This window comes from Labrus mixtus, unplaced genomic scaffold (assembly GCF_963584025.1).
Source record: "Labrus mixtus unplaced genomic scaffold, fLabMix1.1 SCAFFOLD_46, whole genome shotgun sequence".
Classification (NCBI taxonomy): Eukaryota; Metazoa; Chordata; class Actinopteri; order Labriformes; family Labridae; genus Labrus; species Labrus mixtus.
The window spans coordinates 185,001-187,500 of NW_026870293.1; positions in this window are offsets into that span (position 1 = coordinate 185,001).

A 2,500-nucleotide genomic window follows, 5' to 3' on the forward strand; every position below is an offset into this window, starting at 1 on the left:
TTCTTTAAGGCACCCAAAGCTCTGTTCACACTCACGCTATCACACTCCTGTCTCGAAAACAGGCTTTCATAATAGCCCTTTACTATTTCTAAAATTCCCTTTTTATCTGTCACACTTTTACCTGCTTCATTTAATAATTCGTTTATTTCTGTTCTTTTTTGTTTTTGTTTTTCCAGACCTAAAAAAAAGGCTGTACTCCTCTCCCCCTCATACATTTATTGTATTTTACTCCTAATGGCTGCACCCCTACTCTTTTTAAGTTCAATCACTCCCAACTGTTCTTTTAAATGTATGTATTTTTCGACATCTACATTATCTACACTGTCAAGCGATGCTATTTCCTCACTTAGTTGTTTTCTCAAATTCTCTTCCTTTCTATTTTCTCTCCACTTTTTCTCTTTACTATAATTGATACACTTTTTTTTAATTCTGACTTTTACACTATCCCACCACACATTCATATCTTCACTCTCATTCCACTCATATCCCACATCATTCAACAATCTTTCCATACTTTTCACAAACATTCCATCATCCAGCAAGCTTGCATTAAAGCACCATATCCCTCCTTTACGTACATTCGTTTCTTTTCTAAACGTGATTTCTATTCCAGCGTGATCGCTCCACATATTAGTTTTATATTCAACTTCTTTAATCCACCTCACTACCTCGCATGTCACCAAAGCATAATCTATTCTAGATTGTTTTAATCTATTCAGTACAATTTGTCTCCTGGAGAACACCCTCTCCCATGGATGTAGCAATCTCCAAATATCAATGCATTGTTTCGTTATCATTATATCTTTAAGTGTCCCCCTGCTCACATCCCCCTTAAACACATTATTTTTTGACACATCGGTGGGTGTCATCGCCACATTAAAGTCACCGATTATTATACAATTCCTTTCCCACCATTTGCTTATTGCAATGAAGAATGTTTTCCTTTCTTTTTCTCCATTCGGTGCATATATATTTATGATTCTTATATTTTTCGTTTCATACACACAGTCTATTACTATTATTCTTCCTTCTTTGTCTCCATAAACCAAATTTACCCCTGTTACCCGACCCGTTTTGACTAAAACCGCCACTCCTCTCGCCCTCGACGTGCCATTGGAGCAGAAAATATGGCCCACAAAGTCTTTTTTTATGTCTTCCACCAGGGAATCATCCCACCTGGTCTCCTGCAGGCACAAAACGTCATTCTGCAAGGAAAGAATCGAATGTCTTTTTTCTTTGTTCCTTAGTCCATTCACGTTTATCGAAAATAAATTAAAGGCCATTATCATAAAAATAAAAATAAAAAAAACGGATTTACAGGGGTTATTGTCAGTCATTATTTGTCCTTACATTTCAATTTTTTCACCAACTTTTTTCGTTGTCCAAGACTTAGTTTTTTTGCGCACTCGCCAGTTCACTCACATCCATTTCGCTGTCCGTTTCATTGGGACTGGTGCTTTTACCCGTATTATTTAGCGTGATTTTTCTCCCTCCCGCCTGTCCAACACCACTCTCAGGCATCTCCCTCCCCTCTGTGCTCATGCTTACCCCCGGGTCTTCTGCCACGTCCCTTCCGTCTCCTTTTTTCCCTCTCTCGCTCGTTTTTCGTTGCTTCTGCTGTCCTCCCTCTCCAGCCAGCTCCGGCGTCTCCAGCTCGCACTCTGACGCCCGTTCTCCTCCGCTCTCTCCGCTCTGCTCCATTTCTCCGTCACTGTTCTCTTCTTCTCTGATCTCCTTCCTGCTTGCTCCGATCACCTCCTTCTCCTCCGCCTCCTCCTCGTACACCTCCTCCGCCTCGTCTTCATCCTCGTACACCTCCTCCACCTCGTTCTTGCTTTCCTCTCTGTTCTCACACTCACATTCATTTTCTCTTTTTTTACAGTTTGTGCATTTTGTGCTGTTCGCGCTGCACTCTCGCGCAAAGTGTCCCTGCACCCCACAGTTGTGGCACATAAATTCTGGACACTCTCTCAGGATGTGTCCCGGCTGGATGCACATCCTGCACACTTTTTGTTGTCTATCATGTATTACTCTAAAGTATTCGTTCCCCATCACAGTGTTAAACTTTGTGGAGTAAGGGAGTGACTGTACCTGGTCATTAAATCTGACCCGGACAAACCTCGTTCCGTCAGCTATCATTGTTCCAGGCCACATTCTGCGTTTTATTGGTGATGTCGGTTTCACTCCCCATCCCGTCAGCTTCCAAACTATTTCTTCATCTGTGATATACGCTGGCAGGTTTAAAAAAGACACCACCAGCTCATCATTATTTAGTTCTCTCGCCACGACTCTGGTCTCTCCGATTTTAAATCCATCCAGCAGCCTTTCCTTTCCTTTAATGTTGCTCACCGTCACCTCCAGTTTTTCAGGTCCCAGGGTTCTCCACGCCAGCAGGCCCCCACAGATCATTTTTATGTTGCTCATGACGTGATTTAGAGGAACTTTGTCTCCCACCATTTCAATGTTTAGTGTTAGTTTTCTCTCAAAAGACACTTTTGCT